We start from the raw sequence: 20383 nt of genomic DNA, 5'->3' as shown, positions 1-20383 counted from the left end.
AATAAGCATTGTGTTTGCTCATTAGTCCATGTATGTTTATCTCCCATTGCTAATAACAAAAAAAAATATAGAACACATACTTTAGCTACAAAGATTAATCATATTTCAACATAATCAACAAATAAGTTTAGCATATTCAACAACAATACATCATGAATGAACAAAAAAAACCATATAAGCAAAGATTATACAACACAATCAACAAATAAGTTTAACAATTTAAGCACAAACTTGCATATAAACATAAACTTGATCTCCATTCAAGAAATACAAGTGATAACAATTCAATAATTAAGTTTAAAAAAACCATTTCAGCAAAGAGGTGGACCAATTCAACAAAGATTTATGATTTCAGCATGTAAACTTGCATATAAGTTTATGATTTCAGCATAAATCAACATTCAACATTCAACAAATATAAATTTCAGCAGAAAATCTGTTTAAAGAACAATTATATCATATATTTTACATTCAACAAAGATTTTAACAAAGGTTGTAACATCTCAGCAACAAAATCCTAACTCAAATCAAAAAATTGGTACTCAAATTCATACAATTGGAACTCAAATGCATAAGAAATCAGAAAATTGGTACTCAAATTCATACAATAGGTACTCAAATGCATAAGAAATCAGAAGAAGAAAAAAAAAACATACCTGATCTTGAAACCGAGGGCATCAAGAAATCAGAAATTTGGTACTCAAATTCATACAATCGGTACTCAAATGCATAAGAAATCAGAAAATTGGTACTCAAATTCATACAATCGGTACTCAAATCAATAAGAAATCAGAAAAAAAAGTTACCTGTTGAAGATCGAGGGCGGCACGATGGCAGCAGCGGCGACCGGCGATTGAGCGGAACGGCGACCGGCGACCGGCGATGGGATGACAGCGGAGGCTGGAGTCGGACCACCTCTGGATCGATCGTTGGGAGGGATGCCGAGAAGAAGAAGGAGAACGAACGAGATGGCAGCGGCGTTTTTTTTTTGTTTAGGGCATAGGGTGTTTTTTTTAGATGAGGTTAAAAGTGGTTAGAAGAGTTAAGTCCACTGTTGTGTGGGGAAGAGGACGGGAAGAGGTTTTTGAGCCCGAAGTCTGCAGAAAAACAAACTGTTGCGAACCTAAAAGTGTTGCGCGTGTGCTGCGCCACGCAGCACTAAGAGGTTAGAAGAGCTTTTTTAAAAAAAAACAAACACAACCTTAGTTACTTTAGGAAAATGTGAAATTGATGCTAATCCATGAAATTACACTTTGCACCTTACCAAGTCGTTGATGGAGCGTGTGTGGTTAACCGGCACATTAACTTGGACTAGTAAGGGTGGCAAAGGGTAGCTTAATGTTTATCATAAGGTCAATGGAGCGTGTGTAGTTTACCGGCACATTGAGTAAGGTGATAATTAACATTAAGAGTACCAAGTACATTTGCATGGTTATTCACACCTTGTTTATGATCCTCGGTATCTCAGTCACAAACCTGAAGGGCATAATCGAGATTTAAACATGCCATTGAATTGTTCAATGAGTCTCAAAGGATCTAGGAGTTTCAAATCCAATTAAAACTTAATTAACAAATTTCGTTTTCATGGTGGAAATTAGTAAATCGTCATTTACCTACCTTCAAATATTTTGCAAGTTAGACTACGACATCCCTCTTCCAAATTGGAAAATATTGTGTTGGATCCTAGCCTTAATATTTCGTTTTGGGTGTTAAATTAAGGATTCTTTATATCTAATCTAAACTTTGTCTTTCTTTCTTTTCAGATATCTTCTAACACTGCTTCGGGCTCAAACCCTACCGACTCCTTCTCTCTCATGAACCTTTGTGGGAGAGTCATCTTTGATGGGACTAATTTTAATGATTGGATTAGGAACATCAGGATGGTCACTCGCTACGAGGACAAGGAATATGTCCTCGACAAGGAGCTTAAGGATATCAATGAGTCTGCTGCTACTCCTCAGGAGATTGCTAATTTTAGGGCACATGAGAGAGATGCCACCAAGGTAGCTTGCATCATGCTTGCCACAATGTCTCCTGAACTCCAAAAGTCCTATGAGGACTTCTACCCTTTTGAGATGCACTAGGACCTGATGGAAAGGTACCATCAGAGTGCTCGTCAAGAGCGGTGTGAAATCATCTGCTCCAAGATTACAACAAAGATGAAGGATGGTGAACCCATCACGGGCCACTTGCAGAAAATGCAAAGTTTTGTGGACCGTCTGCTCAAATTGAATGTGAACTTTAATAAGGAGTTGGCTATAGATATTATCCTACACTCCTTACCTCCATTTTATGATCAGTTCTGCATGACATATCATATGAACAAGGAGGAAGTCACTTTGAGCAAACTTCAGGGCCTTTTGAGGACTGCCGAAAGCGGTCTCACAGGTAAAAATGTTGTAACCACTCCTACTGCTAATGCCCCTATTCTGGAAATTGGGCAAGGTAAGGGGAGGAAGAGGAAGGCTCCTTCCAAGAGCCGCAGTGGAAAGTCTCTTGATGGATCCTCTTCAAGTGGAACCAAAGGAGGTTCTGTTACTCCCTCGGCCATCCCAAAAGAAGCAGAGTGTTTCTATTTCCATGACAAGGGGCACTGGAAGCGAAGCTGCCCCAAGTACTTGCAGGATGTTAAGGATGGGAAGGTTAAACCCACCCATGCATGTATTTACACTATTCTGTCTAAAAACTCATCACATTCTAACTCTTGGGGTTCTTGACACAGGTTGTGGAATTCACATTCGTTCTGATGTGTAGGGCCTAAAAAGAAATATGGATGTGGAGCACGGTAAGATAAACTTGATCATGGGGAATAGGAAGGTTTCACCTATCACCAAGATTGGAGTTTACTCTTTATTGCTTAGTAATGGGTTAGAAATAGATTTGAATAATTGTTGCTACTCGTCTGAAATGGCGAGAAATGTTATTTCTTTTCATGGTTTGTACAAACAAGGTTTCACATTTTCGTTTAATAATGAAATTGGTTCAATAAATGCTTATTATAATGGTATTTTTTCTTTAAAGCATTACCTTGTAATGGTGTATATGAAACTTTGATGGTTGTAGACAACTTAGGAAATAACGTGTTGCATATCGATTCTTCTAATGATTTGGATAAAGCATCCTTGTGGCATTGTCGTCTTGGACATGTCAACAAGAAGCGCATAGGCCAACTCCAGAAGGCTGGAGTTTTGGAGTCATTCGACTTAAGGTCAGATGACACTTGTGAGTCTTGTTTACTTGGAAAAATGACTAAGTCACCCTTCACTGGTTCTTGTGAAAGGGGTGAGGGTTTGTTGGATCTCATACACACCGATATGTGTGGGCCCTTCAGAACCGCCACAAGGGATGCTTACCCCTTCTATGTGACTTTTACTGATGATTACAGCAGATATGGCTATATCTATTTAATCAGGCATAAGTCAGAAACCTTTGAGAAATTCAAAAAATTTAAGCAAGAAGTGGAGAATCAGCTGGGCAGGAAGATAAAGATGCTCCGATCCGATCGAGGTTGTGAGTATCTTAGTATTGAATTCCTGGACTATCTTAAGGAGTGTGGAATTGTTACACAGTTGATGCCACCTAGGACACCACAACTTAATGGTGTGGCTGAGAGGCGCAACCGAACCTTGTTAGACATGGTTCGTTCCATGATGAGTCGAGCTTCATTACCAATCTTATTTTGGGGGTATGCCTTGGAGACTGCTGCCCATATCCTTAATCGAGTCCCAAATAAAAAGGTTGCCAAAACACCTCACGAGATGTGGACAGGGAAGGCTCCCTCGTTAGCACACATCAAGGTTTGGGGTTGCGACGCTTTCGTGAGGCGCGAGACTCACGACAAGCTCGAACCTCGGAGTGAGAGGTGTATTTTCATCAGCTACCCGCAAAAGTCCTTTGGTTATCTCTTCTACAGACCGAGTGACAATGTTGTCTTCGTTGCGAGGAGAGGGGTTTTTCGAGAGAGGGAACTTATATTCCAATGGGACAATGGGAGGCAAATTGACCTTGAAGAACTTCAAGAGTCAAACGGTGAAGGAACCTGAAACACTAGCAATCAACCTGATGAGGAAACTCATGTTGATCTAGTTGACGAGTCTGTACCTCTGAGGCGCTCTAGTAGAGTTAGTGTTCCACCTGTGTTATATGGTTTTCATATAACATCTGAGGGTGATACATTTATCAGTGATAGCACACTGGTAAATTTGGATGAACCTAACAGCTACAAGGAAGCCATGGCAGGCCCCGAGTCTGCTAAATGGAAAGAGGCGATGGATAGCGAGATTCAGTCCATGTATGACAATCAAGTTTGGAACTTGGTTGACAATGTACCGAGTCGTAAGACGGTCGGGTGCAAATGGATCTTCAAGAAGAAGACCGACATCGATGGGAAGGTACATACTTATAAGGCACGACTAGTTGCGAAGGGCTTTACTCAAACTTCGGGAGTTGACTATGATGAGACCTTCTCACCAGTAGCGAAGATTAAGTCTATTAGGGTTATGCTAGCCATTTTTGCGTTTCATGACTATGAAATATGGCAAATGGATGTCAAAACCGCTTTCCTTAATGGGAAGTTGGTTGAGGATGTTTACATGAGTCAGCCATAGGGTTTTGTCGTTGCTAAGTACCCTAATAGAGTGTGTAAGCTTGAGAAATCCATTTATGGATTGAAACAAGCATCTCGCAGATGGAATCTTTTTTTCGATGAGAAAATCAAAAACTTTGGCTTTTCGAGAAGTGAGGATGAGTCATGTGTATATGTCAGAGCTAGTGGGAGTATAGTTAGCTTTTTGGTACTGTATGTGGATGACATATTACTCATAGGAAATGACATCCCAACCTTTTAGGAGGTGAAATCTTGGCTTGGGAAGTGTTTTGCTATGAAGGACCTTGGAGAAGCTGCCTATATCCTAGGGATAAGGATATTGAGAGACAGGAGTAAGAGACTAACTGGACTTAGTTAAAGTACCTACTTGGACAACGTGTTGAAAAGGTTCAACATGCATAATTCCAAGAAAGTTGACTTACCGATCTAGAGCAATGCCAAACTGAGCAAGGCTCAGAGTCCGAGTACAGAGGCTGAGATAGATGAGAAGAGTCGGTTACCATATGCTTCCGCTGTTGGCTCGATCATGTATGCTATGACTTGTACTCGCCCTGATGTGGCCTTTGCTTTGAGCATGGTCAGCAGATATCAAGGGAATCCTGGCAAGGCTCACTGGACTGTGGTAAAGAACATTATCAAGTACTTGTGAAGGACTAAGGATTGGGTCCTTACACTTGGTGGGAGTGATGACTTGAGAGTGGTGGGGTATAGTGACGCCAACTTTCAAACCGATAGCGATAATTTCCGCTCTCAGTCGGGCTGGGTATTTACCCTGAATGGAGGAGTAATAACTTGGAAAAGTTCCAAGTAGGAGATAGTAGTTGATTTAACTTGCGAATCAAAGTAAATAGCAGCAAGCGAAGCGACGAAGGAGGCGATATGGCTGAAGAACTTCATCGGAGACCTTGGAGTTGTACCAGCAATAAAAGAGCCTGTGGAGATTTTCTGTGACAGCGATAATGCGGTTTCCTTAGCCAAGGAACCAAGGGATCATGGCAGGTCCAGACACATAGACAGGAAATATTACATCATAAGACCCATGATAGAAGAAGGACTCCTCATGGCAAATAGAGTATCATCAGATGAGAACCCGGCAGATCCCCTCATGAAGGGACTGAGTAGGGTTAAGCATTTACAGCATACGACGCGCATTGGGCTGAGGGATGATATTAGTTTTAATGATTAGATAGCTATTTCGAAACTTGTAATAGATAAACTATAATTGACGTTTGATGCTTAAATAAAAGGTATTTTTATTTACTAGTATGGTACTGTCTCATGTCAATTGTTTTACTATTGTTTCAATTTTGCATGTTTTGACTTCCAGAATAATTGGATTATTCAAACCATCCACAGTCGATCATACTTTGGAAGTAGGTATTGAATCAAGACTGTCATGAATTTGGCTTGTAGATTGTCATAAATGGTTAGACATTGCTATGACATTCATGAGTGCTCATAAGGTCTGAGTATTGGATTCAACCCACGCTCACTTGTATCACTTCATGGAATTTATCTCGAGTGATCGTGAGACGATAATATCATATAATCTTCAAACCTAGATATATGAGTTGTTGACTATGAGTTGGTCGTACATTGATAGTACGAAAATGCATCGGTAACTCGATGTTATAAAACGTGTTGTTGTGTATGGTTCAGTGAATAGTTAGTACAAGCATATACTGTCAAAGTTTATCTGTTCCTTTTAGTCATTGGAGGATTAAAAGCGATATCTTGTGCCCCTCGATGATTTTTTTGACCTATGTGACGGGCCTGGTCAAAACAAAAATGATGTGTTCGATTAAGTTCTATGTTAAACAAATCAAAAATCGGGAAACAAACTGCTGGACAATAAGATTGATTGTGTTCCATGTGTTTGTCTGGCTGATATCTTGAGAACAGAGGATTCTATGATCACTTATCTGAAATGGTACGTCTAAGTTCGACAAAGGCATTTATGAGCCATGATTGCTAGTCAGATCCTGAGATCATACTTGCAACTATAGTTACTAGACTTATCCAAGTGGGAGACTGTTGGATAAGGTGTCTAAGTCCATAACTATATTTGGTATGTACGTGACCCGATTTATCATGGTCCATTTGGGTTGCACTTCACCGGAACAATTTGGACTTTTGAGAAGAGGATATGTATGATTTATTAATATATTATAAGTTATAATATATTAATATGAAATCATATTATTTAATTAGTATTGATCAAGAGTTAATTTGGAATTAATTTTGTGGTCAAAGGAGACTAATTAAATATATAGGGATTGATTGTGTAAATCATTCATTCTTATAATGTGGGCTAATGATCCATGATTCCTTATGTTAGGCTTTACCCATGTGGTGACCCATGGATACTCCATGGAGGTTAAAACCCATGGATCATGAGGAATGTGGAAAGTCATGCACACTAGGATTTACATGGTGTAACCCTAATGTAACCACACTATATAAGAAGCCCTTTGGTTCAAGAAATTGGTACCTAGTGTCTTTGCAAGAGTGTGGCCGATTTTTGTGAGCTAAAGAGTCCTCTTCCAAGTTTCCAAATGTTAGTGGTGATTTGTGATTCCACTTGAGGCATTCACATTGTTGGTGCTAGGCTCTTGAAGCTCCAAGCAACAAGCTACAACAAAAGTTATGTTATCTAACTTGTTTTATTACCCAAGTATCAAAGTTTTGTATTCTAGTTAGGGTAATACCTTGGAAAATGAAAGTTTGCATGTATAATAGAGAAAACATAGATCCAAGGTATTTAGGGTTTCATGTACACCTTAGGAGTGTTAGAATGCTCACAACCCTTCACTTATATGCTTTATGGGCTAGTATGCTATGATTTTACGTCATAGTAGTAGAGGGGTGAAATAGTCCCCGAATATCCGGTTGAAAGAGACTGAAGGGGTAGGCGAGCACCCATATATGCTAGGCAGTATGTGATTTATGTGTATATGCTAGGGTATTATGTGATAGTAGTAGGGGTGAAATAGTCCCCATATCCGATTGAAAGAGACCGAAGGGGTAGGCCAGCACCCAGATATGTTAGGCGGTATCCGGTTGAAAGAGACCGAAGGGGTACGTCGGGCATCCAAATATGCCTGAGAGTATGTTATTGTATGGTATGTGGTATGATGGGGGAACTCACTAAGCTTCATGCTTAATATTTACAGTTTTGGTTTCAGGTACCTCTTCTTCGAAGGGAAAGGAGCCGGCATGACTGCAGCGCATCACACACTCGATTTTCCAGACATGAGAGTCTTTGGATTTGTACTCTGACATTACTTTCCTATTATGTTTTTGAGAGATATTTGACTTATGGTTTTTCATGATATGAGATAACATTGGTGGCATTTTTAGTAATATGTTTTATGAATCTTTAAATTAAAAATGAAATTTTTGGTCTTGAATTTGGGGATGTTACAAGTTGGTATCAGAGCCTTGGTTTGATGGATTCGGACACACCTTCGGGGGTGTCTTGACTCAAATCGAGGATTTGAAAAGTTTTTACAAAAAAAAAAATTTCTAAGAATTAAAATTAAAGGTTTTGAGAAAGAACAAGGAGTGTGATGCATGCAATCGGCCGAGCTCAAGTAAGTTTTCCCCAAGATACCCATACATGTTGATATGATATATGATATGATAATGAGAATTGCATGCTAGATAAGGGCTAAGGATCTAGGAAGGATGCCTTATATGCATGACGTATGTGTATGAGAACTGCATGCTAGATTAGGGCTATGGATCTAGGAAGATGCCTTATGTCCCTGCTATATGTGCTTATTAAATTACATGCTAAAATTGATTAGTCAGTGATATGATGTCATGTTTAGGATGTGCTTGGTTTTGGTTACTCGAAGCCCAAATGTTGCTTGTTTTGTGCTTTTAGAAGTTCTAGTTATCTTTAATTAACTAGTAAATGAATACGTTAAGTTACATATTACGAGGAATAAATAATTTCAGAAGGTTAGGTCTAGCCCTATTTCGCAGCTCTTGTTTGAGTCCAACCGTTGTAGGGTAGGACCTCTCATTCGAATAATTATCTGGTCTTAGTAATATGTAATGGTATTCGTGAGCTAGTCAGGGAGACATAGCAGGGACTTCTTATGCAACTGATGGCAGAGAGTAGGTCGGAGATTACCCTAGGGAAAGCCTAGGATGAGATTAGCATGGAGAGCAATAGTAGTAGAACGGACTTGGTGAGGTCAAGGCAATCCTTGAGGAAAGTATGGATAGATGTGGAAGGTAGTATGGGCACGTACTACTGAAAGCAGAGGACCCGTACTCGAGACAAGGAGGGCTGAGATAGAACCAGGGAACTTGTAGTGTGTGTGAGACCTCTCGAGGTTATGTATGACCCTGACGATTATGTGTTTCGTTTCAGAATGGTGGATACACATCACGGAGTAGGAGGTTCAGGGTCAAGGTCAGGATCAGGTTCAGGTTCGGCTTCGGGTTCTGAGCCAGTCGATGATGGATTGCGAGCGTTCATTGCATCTGAGATTACAAGAGGCATCCTTGAGGCGACCCCGGTGATTTTCGGGTCAGTCAAGGAAGGGATCATTGAGCTGATGGAGGATCGCCTCAGGTCATTCTGGAGCGACATGGCACTGGGCCAGTCAGGGACTCGCACGCTCTCCTTCAATGATTTCAGTGGATGCGGTGCGCCAGACTTTCACGGGGTGAAGGACCCCATTGTGGCCAGGAGATGGGTTGCAGACATCGAGTCTGCATAGTTGACGAGCTTCTGTCCTGAGGGGTCGAAGGTCCGGTATGCTGCGGGATGTTTGAGAGACAAAGCTAGAGACTGGTGAGAGGCAGTCAGTGACACGTTGGGAGCCCCAACCATTAAGGCTATGACCTGGTCGGACTTTGTGACCAGGTTTAGGGTTGAGTTTGCGTCGGCTGTGGAGATTCAGCAGTTGGCCAGGGAGTTTCTGGATATGAGATAGACTACTGAGTCGGTGGCGGAGATTACCGCCAAGTTCAGGGAGAGGGCCCTACTGGTGCCTCGGTATGCGGGAGATGAGGAGATGAGGAAGACTCGGTACCATGACATGTTGAGAGCTGACATTTGGAAACATGTCAGCTACTCAACATACCCGACTTTGGATGACATGATTGCGAGGGCGAGGGAGAGGGAGATCGATATAGAGCACATCAGGAAGAGGAAGGCGAAGACTGGGTAGGCAACTGGGGTTTTTGAGAAGAACCCCACGGGATTCGACTCGAGGTCAAAGGGCCAACATGGCCGGGGCCGCTGTGGAAAATGCAGAAAATCGCATAAGGGAGTTTGCAGATTGGAGGCATCGGGCTGTTATAAGTGCGACAAGCTTGGGCACTTTGTCAGGGATTGTACTGCCCCTACCCCCACCTTTCAGACATCAGACCTGATTTGCTTTCATTGCAATCAGAAAGGGTCATAAAAGGCCAACTGCCCGAGATTGACATAAGCAGCGCCAGTGGGGGCGCCAGCTCCAGCGACCCTTCGGATCACAGATGGCTGACAGGGTAAGTTAGATGCTCCATTGGTGAGGAGCCGATTCTTCCAGTTGACCACCGAGGAGGCGCGTGCCACACTAGATGTGGTGACAGGTGTGTTTATTCTTCCTATCTTTATTTATATGTCAGTTTTGATATTTATGTTTCATGATTCATGTATTCTGTTAGGATCATTCCATGTGAACGATATTCCAGTATTGGTGTTATTTGACTCGGGAACTACCCGATCATTCGTATCCCTTACACCCAGCAAGAGGTTTGCTGAGTCTTCAGGCACATTGGATTGTCCATTAGAGGTAGATATTGTGGACGACCGATCCGTCCGGGCATCAGAGGTTTCCAGAGATTGTGTCTTGAGGTTGTACGGCGAGCGTTACCTCGTGGATTTGGTTCCCACTCCGTTGCGTGGGAACAAGGTCATCATAGGCACACTACTAGAAAAACAGTCGTTTACGACACGCAATGCGTGTCGTAAAACGCTTAGACGACGCGCAAATGCATGTCAAGGACGGTCCTGTCATAACGAGAGACGACACGCTCTTGCACGTCGTCTATTTACAACGCGCATTTACAACGCTTATTTACGACACGCATTTACGACGCTTATTTACGACACGCAATACGTATCAAGGAAGGCCCTGTCATAAAGGAAGACGGCACACATTTGCGTGTCGTAACCTTACGACGCGCGTTTAGGACACGCATTGCGTATCATTAAAGCCCCTGTCATAAATGAAGATGACACGCATTTGCATGTCATAAACTTTAGCAACCATTTACGTATACATTTACGACGCGTCTTTACGATTCTTATTTACGCATAATACAAAAATATGGAAACAAATATATACCAAAACAATCAATTTCATCCAATAACATCATGTCAAAAAATTGTAATACATTGGTATTAAGGGGATCTGATTGTACATTGTTATTAAGAGGTTTTCCCTAACTATATAACCTAATACTACATTGCTATTAAGGGACACCTTCTTGTTTCTACTTCTTATTGTTTCCACATGATACCTGTTTTCATCATCAACACGTTAGTATTCCGAAAGGCTTCAAGCATCATCAATCTATGTTATAAAATATTAAAATTTAATACACATGTAGTAAAATACCTTTTGCCAAGAATCCAGGCTTCAATACAACCCATACCTGTATAAAATATTAAAATTTAATACACATGTAGATTATAAACGTTAATATGAAAGAGTGAAATAGTAAAATACTTTTTGCCAATTGTCATTGCAGCAATTCAATACAACCCATACCTGTATAAAATATTAAAATTTAGCTTGGAGCCATACTCTAGACAAAAGGATAACTTTGGGCCCCCATAAACTTGCTTACCTGTTTTCACAAAATTTATGTAAGAAAGAAGAATATGATTCTAGTTTCCAATATAAAATATAAGTCGACTTTGGGCTTGTTTCCTTTTTTTTTTAGATTAAGTTTCGTTTGGATAAATGATTTCTAGAAAATATTAGAAAAACAAGGCACCGTTGGAGAAATGGAAGAAAAAGAAATAAGGGGTAATTTGCAAAAACTAAAAAGTTAAGTCTTATATTCATTAAGTAAACAAGAAACAATATCTTACTAGAGATGTGAAGCTTGCTATCAAAAAATATCTTACTAGAGATGTGAAGCTTGCTATCAGAAATTATTTTTTAAAAAATATATTTTTTTTGTCATTTAGTATTTTTATAAAATTGAATGAAAAAATAATACCTGGTGGGTGAACCTTCTGTCAAGATTAAAGTTTTTTGGGTGGAACAAAAAACTAAAGTTTTGTCTCATTGAAACATTATATAAATTTTCTATCATGTCCTGCCTTGTGAAACCAATGAGGGTATTTATTCCTTTTTGCAAGTTTCTTCATATAATGAAGAAACAATCTAATATTTTTATAAACTAAGGAAATGCTCAAAATAGACAAGATTGAACAAGCTTTTTAAGGCAATTTTCAATGATGAAAGTGACGATGGTATTTACGTCTTTTTGGGTGGAACAAAATATTACAACTAGATATTTGAAACTTGCCTTACACAAATCATTCAAAGATGGTCACCTGAAATTGGAGCCACTCCAATATTTGAATACAAGAGAGGTGTCAATTACTCTTGTGTGATCTGTCTTCAATACTGCATACAAAAGTTACACAAGGGAAAATTCGTAAAAAGTCCAACTTTCTTAATTAAGTCAAAAAGAAACACTCATATTATTATTATTATTATTACCTTGTAGATCATTATTTAAACTATGCCCAATCAAAATTGTTCCTCCAATTTTAATACAAGTGACTCGGGCTCATCAATGGTGAAAGATTCTGTCAAAAAAAAAAAACTTGTTTTCTACATTTTGTAGAAAACAGTCAGGGACAAAATAGTAAACTACTAAAACAGTCAATCCGATTCATTTCAGAACTTTGTTGGCTTATCTGTTCTTGATGGATATATAGCATGTGGATCTGAATCAAATGAGGTATTATTATGCTTTATCCTTAAGGTCATGTCTTGGATGCAAATATTAAATACTTATTTTATCATGTTGTATTAAAAAAATAAAAAGACACATGTACATTTGTACAGAAGAGAACAAATCCTTTAAGCTATTACAATCACTATGTTCCTGTTCGTATAAGTTGCGATTTGATGGCATTGGTAGTTGCTTCAATGTGAGTGCATTATAACAGATACTTGGAAGATCAAGTGAACCATCCTATTCCGAAACTGCCCCTGTTTGCCCAGGTCTTATTTCTTTTCCATTCTATCATTTCTGTTACTTTGTAATTTCTATCAATATATAAAAATGTTTCTTTGGTTGCCATTTATACCCCTGTAAGAGAAGATGGAACTGAAGGATGTCCAGTTTCTGCTTCAACTGAACCAATAACTACTGGTAAGCCAAATTAATTTTATGAATTTTTAATGGTGATCTTTTCCTAAATTTATTTTACACCACATCTACGTGCAAAAATCTGATGTTCTTACAGAAGTAAGAAGAAGCTTGATCTTGGATCTGTTAAGTTTGAGGAGTGAATAGGTGGACATGGAAACGAACAATCTATGCATACTGCATAGTAGTTGGAAAGATTGTGAGAGAAGCAAGCTTGCAAAATTACTATTAAGGCAATAACAAAAAGATCACATAAAGTTAATTACTATCTTGTTTCAAAATAATGGAGTGAATAGGTGGACATGGAAATGAACAATCTATGCCTTAAGATAAAAAAAATATGATAAAATAAGCAACAGAGTATCTGGTAGGGAATTTTATTATGTAAAAAAAATGTGAAGTCGCTAGTTCATTTGTATCCTTTCACATGATGTTATTCTCTGCTATCAAAAGGATTTAGGAAGTTACCTTTACAGCTGAGAGAACAAGTTTAGCATGTATTTCTGGCCACTTTGTAAGATCCTGCCGAACATTTGAGATCGTAGGAATATCAGATATTTGTGAGTCATCTGCACATCATATACATAAACTACTCCAATTATAACCATCAAACAAATTAGAAATTTGAGCAGGTTTTGAAATATACATAAGCATGAAAAATATCATAAATCCGTAACATGTCTATAAAAGCACACTTCTATCAATTTGTATAATTCAATTCCAAATTTCTAGAACATAATTTCCTAAAACTGCAGTGATCTGAATTTTACCATTCGTAAACCACAAATTGATAAATATAGTATTTTTTGGAATGTAAGGGTAAATTGGTCATTTAGACTCATTCAGACGGTTTATTCAGTCTAGAAAAAGAAACAGACCTTGTGTGTACATCAGTTTATCCATATAAGCATCATTATAGATTCAGCTACTTTACCCATACAGGACTTGATGAAAAAAAAACAAGAAACAGCCCCTATGATGACAGTGGTAAAATACATAAAAAAAAAATATCGTAAATTGAAGGGCACGTTCCTGTTTGTTTGGTCCACTGTCCACACCCTCTGAATCTGAAGAAGTGTGTGATAGATTTCGATCAGCATTTTCATCTTTTACTTCAAATATCAATCCTACGAACATCATCAAGCATTGTATAATCAAATATCAATCATACCAACATTGAATACCTAAAAATTCACACAAGGAATCTTGCAAGTTTATGAAGCAATCAAAGGAATCACAAAAGCATTGGGAATTCATAGAAGAATTCTTTTCTGAAATTCGGAAGACAGTTTACAAAACAAAGACAAAAAAATAACAAAAAAAAAGAAACTATTTACATGAAGACTAGTATTCCTGTAAAAATTAAAACTTTAATACATCTGTTTGATTAAATTGAAATATATTAAGGAAAAAGAAAAAGAAAATTTTCACCTTAAATAAAGGGTCAATGTCGCCATCTATATCAAACCAACAAAATTCGCTATTGATTTTCACAGATGTATATAAAGCAATTTCTTTCTGGTTGAGAATTTAATAGAATTGATTATTATTTAAGTCTTGATGATTATTGATTAATAAGTCAATACAAGATGTGGAACCTGATAGAAGGCCATGCATTAAAGGACAAATTTGTCCATTGAGTCTAGCTCTAGATCCAGAGCAGCATCATAATCCTTTACCTGTTAGATCACTCATATTGTCAAACTCACAAAGTACATATGATGTAGTAGCCCGTAGATAGAGACACTCTATGTTTGAGATCTCAATGGTAAGCCCAATTGCTATTTTTACTGCATGCAGGAAAAGTTAACAACATCACTGTTGATAAATGCACAAACATTGGAAGTTGTCTTCACAGTCAGCAAAAATTTATGATTATTTTTAATTTTTATGTAACCCATAGGAGTATTGCCACCATACCAAGGAGAAGGTAATCGTGTATCAGGTGAAGAACCAAGTAACATTAGTGATGGTGAAGGTTTATGATGTCTACTGCCACTCGTATGCCGATGCGAATCTTCCCATTCCCATCTTCCATCATCCCAATCAGATCTACCTACAATACATACACACACTTGATTCATTTTTAATAATGAGCAAATTGAACTAATAAAATAGTTATTACAATTTACAAAAGTAAACTTGGACATTAATAGTCGAACACTTATTAGGCAATAAGAAAAAGTTCAATTATCTAATATATTAGGCATTTCATCTAAGGCAATTATCCGTTAAACAATATTAAACAATTAATATGTAGCTCATACCTGAAGAAAAATCGTTTTGAACTCAATAGTGATTTTGTGGAATCGAGCAATCACTAAAGAAAGGAAGGAGAAAGGAAGGATAAGAAAACCGAGAAACAATAAGGGAAATGAGGTGGAGCATTTAGGTCAAGAACATCAGGAACATTTACGAATGAAACCTAAATTGATTTCACAGTCCAAAATATATACCCTTAACGTTGCATCCTATATATACACAAGATTCAATGAAATTGTGGTTATGCAAAACCAACTGATGTTTAATTAGTGAATCTGTAAACATAATCAAAGAAAAGTAAGAGCATATGAAGAAGAAACTTAAATATGTTTTTGGAAAAAATAGATTGATATAATGGACATCGATCAGGACCTGATTACCTTTGTGGAGATTTATATTAAGGACATCGTCAACATAGAGACCAAGAAAATATTTCATGTATTAATCAATTCAACCCCGTTGTTTTCAGGTTTCTTCTTATTGGTATCCGTACAAACCGTGAAGACCAACTGAGAATCATTTGCTGAGGGAAAGGTCAGTATGAGACAAACCCATATATATTCCGACAAAATGAGTCAGGTGGAGAGAGAGAAGGATGGCGACAGAGGGCAAAGTAGACGATGATGGAGTAAAATCAGGTCTCTGTTGAGAAAAAATAGATGGCGATGGAGTTGAGGTAGGGTTTGTGGAGGCTTCGCAGTCGGCAAGAAATCGTTTAATCGGAGAGCAATCGCAAGGAATTGGGGTAATAACCCCCAAATTGGAAGCAACTGAATTTGGGAGGGGTGGGGGGAAGAAGTGAGCAGAGGTCGTCGGTGGGAAGAGGTGAGCAGAGATAAGTGGAAGTGAGGCAGATGCAGCGAACCGAGAGCATCCTTTTAAAAAAGCCCTAGATCCCCTGCGATTTTGTTAAGTAAAAAGTCGGCGCGCGTTCATTTTAAGAATTATAAAGCGACATGTCTACACGACACGCTTTTTTTAATGGGTGCCCTCCGTGTTTTTATTTTTATTTTTCTGACACTAGTTTTAGGTCACGCAAAAATACGTATCTTAAATCCTTCACATTTTTTGACAGATGACATTATTTTTAGGGCATGCACTTTTGCGTATCGTAAATTAGCGAGTGTCATGGTTTGCACGTCATTAAAGGCCTATATTCTGGTAGTGGCATGGACTGGTTGAGCCCTAATGGGGCGGTGATCGACTGCGAGCAGCAGTTGGTTCGGGTCAGGACCCGAAGTGGGGGAGAGTTGGTAATTCAGGGCGAGAGGCCGCAGCATGGGCCAGCTTTGTGTTTAGCAGCGAGGGCTAGGCGCTACCTTCAACAGGGTTGTGCAGGTTATGTCGCCTACGTTATGAATACCTGGGAGGCGGGTGAGGCGACCGTGAGTGATGTACCAGTTGTGCGGGAATACCCAGACGTGTTCCCAGAGGAGTTACCTGGGATACCCCCGGAGAGACAGGTGGAGTTACGGATTAACCTCGTTCCAGGTGCGGCACCGATAACCAAGGCACCATATTGGTTGCTTCCTCCCAGGATGCAGGAGTTGTCTACACAGTTGCAGGAGCTGTTAGACAAAGGATTTATCAGGCCGAGCAGTTCGCCTTGGGGAGCCCCGATTCTGTTTATGAAGAAGAAGGACGGGTCCCACCGGATGTGTATAGACTACCGGGAGCTGAACAAGGTAACAGTGAAGAACCGTTACCCACTACCGAGGATTGACGACCTCTTCGATTAGCTACAGGGGGCATCATTGTTTTCCAAGATCGATTTGCGTTCAGGCTATCATCTGATGAGAGTCAGAGATGAGGATGTACAGAATACTGCTTTCCGGACTCGCTACGGTCATTATGAGTTCGTGGTGATGCCCTTTAGGCTCACCAATGCTCCTGCCGCATTCATAGACCTCATGAACCGCGTATGCAGACCGATGCTGGATCGGTTTGTGATAGTCTTTGTCGATGACATCTTGGTTTACTCCAAGACGCGGAAGCAACACGAGGAGCACTTGCGAGAGGTGTTGGATACCCTGAGGATGGAGAGCTTGTACGCCAAGTTCTCCAAGTTCGAGTTCTGGTTGCACGAGGTGCACTTTCTGGGGCACCTTGTCAACCAGAACGGTATTTTGGTCGACCCGGCCAAGGTGGAGGCCGTGATGAGATGGGACGTTCCGAAGTCTCCATCTGAGATTCAGAGTTTCCTCGGTTTAGCAGGCTATTACCGGAGATTCATATAGGATTTCTCCAAGATAGCAGTATCCCTGACCTGGCTGACGAAGAAGGTCGTTGTGTTTTGCCGGGGGCCTGAGCAGCAGGCAGTGTTCGAGACGTTGAGGCAGAGGTTGTGCGAGGCACCGATATTAGCCCTGCCAGAGGTCATTAAGGATTTTATAGTATACTGCGATGCGTCCATCTCGGGTTTAGGCGCAGTGTTGATGTAGAGAGGGCATGTCATCGCCTACGCCTCGAGGCAGTTGAAGCCTAACGAGACGAACTACCCGACGCAGGACCTAGAGTTGGGGGCAGTTGTTTTCACCCTCAAGATTTGTCAACATTATCTCTATGGGGTCCGTTATACCATTTACACAAACCACAAGAGCTTGAGGTACCTCATTGATCAGCCGAATCTGAACATGAGGCAGCATCGGTGGTTAGATGCGGTGAAGGACTACGATTGTGAGATCCTCTACCACCCTAGGAATGCCAATGTTGTGGCTAATGCACTTAGCCGCAAAGCATCTGCAGCCCCAATTAGAGACATCTGTCTGGGGATGACAGTAGTGACTCCACTACTGGAGAAGATCCGAGAGGCCCAGCAAGAGGCTATGAAGGAGGAACACCGGAAGAGTGAGCATATCGTGGGCCAGATTTCCTCCTTCGACTATGATAGCCGCGCGCTGTTGACACTTCACCGCAGAGTGTGGGTTCCGTACGCAGGCGGTGTGCGCCAGCACCTGATGGAGGAGGCGCACAAGTCTATATTTTCCATCTATCCTGAGGCGACGAAGATGTATAGAGATCTTCGCCCTGATTACTGGTGGCCCTGCATTAAGCGGGATGTAGCCTGGTACGTCGAGAGGTGCTTGACATGCAGGAAGGTCAAGGCCGAACACCAGAGACCTCATGTCAAGACACATCCGTTGGATATCCCTATGTGGAAATGGGAGGATATTACTATGGATTTCATCATGAAACTTCCGAGGACCGCACGGGGAGTGAATTCGATTTGGGTCACCGTGGATCGACTGACCAAGAGCGCCCATTTCATTCCGATCCAGTAGAGCATTTCGGCCGAGAAGCTGGCAGACATCTACATCAGAGAGGTAGTAGCTCGTTACAGGGTGCTAGTTTTCGTGATTTCTAATCGAGACGTACGGTTCACTTCCAGATTCTGGAAGAAATTTCATGACGAGTTGGGTAGTCGTCTACACTTTAGCACGACTTTTCACCCACAGACGGATGGTCAGAGTGAGCGGATCATCCAGATCCTAGAGGATATGCTGCGGGCATGCGTTTTAGACTTCGGTGGCAGCTGGGATACCTACCTTCCCTTGGCATAGATTTCCTACAATAATAGCTACCACGCCAGCATCGACCGTCCTCCCATTCAGAAGCTTTATGGGAGGAAGTGCAGAACCCCGATATGTTGGGGTGAGGTTGGACAGAGGGTCATGGGGAGTACCGAAGTGGTACTCAAAACGATAGAGAGGATCCAGCAGGTCCGGAGTAGACTCCAGACGACCCATAGTCGACAGAAGAGCTACGCAGACAGACGACGATCAGACCTGGAGTTTCAGGTAGGAGATATGGTCCTCCTGAAGGTGTCACCATGGAAAGGTGTCACTCGGTTCAGGAAGAGGGGCAAGTTGGGACCCAGATACATCAGACCATTCAGGGTAATAGCTTGGGTGAGCAACGTTGCGTATCGACTGGATCTGCCTAGCCGAGCTTTGTTAGATACACAACACCTTTCATGTCTCTCAGTTGCGGAAGTGCTTGGTTGATGACTCCGCAGTGGTGCCCTTAGAGGATATTCAGGTAGATAATAGCCTGAACTACATCGAGCGACCGGTAGCCATCCTCAACAGGAGGACGAAGGATATGAGGAACAAGAGGGTAGAGTTAGTGAAGGTGCAATGGCAGCACCGCAAGGGATTTGAATGGACTTGGGAGCCGGAGGATGAGATGAGGGAGCACTAGCCACAGCTATTTCCAGACGCAGAAGACTTCGAGGATGGAGTCTAAAATAAGTGGGGAGCTAGATTTGTAATGCCCGGTTCCTAGTATGTATTTTAAATCAATTTATTCATTTTTGTACAAGAACTCGATGATTTTGAGGCCCCAAAGTCGTCAAGTAGGAATGGAATTTGGATGCGGGATTTAAAGCTTACTCGTCGAGTCGAGAGCCTCAACTCGACGAGTAGGGCTGCCAGAATGAAACCCTAGTTTTCAGGGTTTAGCACCCTATTTATGTTGGGTTTTGAGCATTCTAACACTTCCTAAATGTACATGCAACCCTATTAAACCTTGGATCTATGTTTGTCTAAGATACATGCAAAATATTATTTTCCAAGGTTTATAACCTATCTAGCATGGCATGGGGTACTTTTAACCATAAAAGAACTAGATGAATTACATACCTTTTGTTGATTGTTGATTCCTTGGAATTTGAGAGCCAAGCACCAATAATGTGAATGCCTCAAATGGAAATCACAAATCACCATAAACTTGGAAAATGTATGAGAGAGTATACTAACTCTTGATTTTGGCCACCACACTTACACACACATTAGTGTCTTTTTCATGCAACATAAGCTTGTTTATATAGTGTACATGGTTAGGGTGAAACCCTAATAACCCATGTCTTTTCCTCTTCCAAGGATCCATGGGTAAAAGCTCCATGGACTTCCATATAAGCTTAGCCCATTCCCAAATGAGTGTTAGCCCACACCATATAAATATAATAGCCCATGATTTAATTAGTCTTCCTTTTAATCACTAAATTAATTCATAATTAATTCAAGATTAAAACTAATTAGGTAACATGACTTTATATTAATATATTATAACTTATAATATATTAATAAATCGTAAGTATACAACTCTCATAAA

General features: G+C 40.4%; 1 long non-coding RNA gene across 1 annotated transcript; it reads left to right on the top strand.

Annotated features, from left to right (window-relative positions):
* The first annotated feature begins 12792 nt into the window (after positions 1-12792).
* Positions 12793-13294, top strand: LOC145157003 (uncharacterized). Its single transcript, XR_013737026.1, has 3 exons — positions 12793-12861; positions 12962-13012; positions 13107-13294. It is a non-coding gene; the product is annotated as an uncharacterized LOC145157003 (long non-coding RNA).
* The last annotated feature ends 7089 nt before the right edge of the window (positions 13295-20383 follow it).

Source organism: Lactuca virosa, chromosome 2 (genome assembly GCF_052849685.1).
Source record: "Lactuca virosa cultivar CGN04683 chromosome 2, Lactuca_virosa_CGN04683_v6, whole genome shotgun sequence".
Lineage (NCBI taxonomy): Eukaryota > Viridiplantae > Streptophyta > Magnoliopsida > Asterales > Asteraceae > Lactuca > Lactuca virosa.
Note: the sequence above shows the minus strand (reverse complement) of the source record. Positions and strands in the feature narration are given on the sequence as shown.